The following is a 756-nucleotide window of genomic DNA, read 5'->3' on the forward strand; positions in this document are numbered from 1 at the left end:
ACACAAGTATAATGCTGAACAAAAAAAACACAAGGAAGAGGCTTTTTATTGGAGTTCTATCCGTATTCTATTTGTAATAAATGAAAACTCTCGTCAAAAACTAATGGCTGTCAATGAGATTAGGATAGTTGTTTACAAATATAGTGTGGAATGTTGTGCCTCGATCTCTTTGCAGACACAAAGGTTGCCATGTAAGAAATTCTTGTTAAACGGTACAGAATTCGGGACACATTTCATTCTCTGTTTATTTCTCCAGCCCCGTCTTTATCTATCTATTCAGTGTAGCAAGTGTGGGCTTCGCAATTACCAACAAGGAGCTGCGTTACCTAACCTTAAAACCCCTAAAATCTGATACAAAACTTTCATATTCCACCGTGATATAAGTACTAAGAGTCCAGAATAAATGCTTATAGCAGTTGACATACATTTATTTTATCCTAAATAGCTGACCATTGTTGAGGCCCCATAGTGGGAGGGGGGGTGTCGGGGGGGGTCCCTTATCCTGTTAATTTTTGTCCTAAATATCTTGTATCCTGTTAAATCCAGCTCGACGATTTCCTACTCAATTAATGTCCTGTTTTGTCTGATCTAAACATGCTCTACCCCATTAATATTTCTCCTAAATTTCTTGCATCCTATTAAATTTTTACCCAAATATCCAGTATCCTGAAAACCCCTAATAGGGCCTCACTGATGAACTGATAAAGCTGATCAAGATACAAAGATCATAATCTTTTGACCTGATACTGTCTATCG

Source organism: Orbicella faveolata, unplaced genomic scaffold (assembly GCF_042242905.1).
Source record: "Orbicella faveolata isolate gen_17 unplaced genomic scaffold, um_ofav_v1 contig_2, whole genome shotgun sequence".
NCBI classification, from domain to species: Eukaryota; Metazoa; Cnidaria; class Anthozoa; order Scleractinia; family Merulinidae; genus Orbicella; species Orbicella faveolata.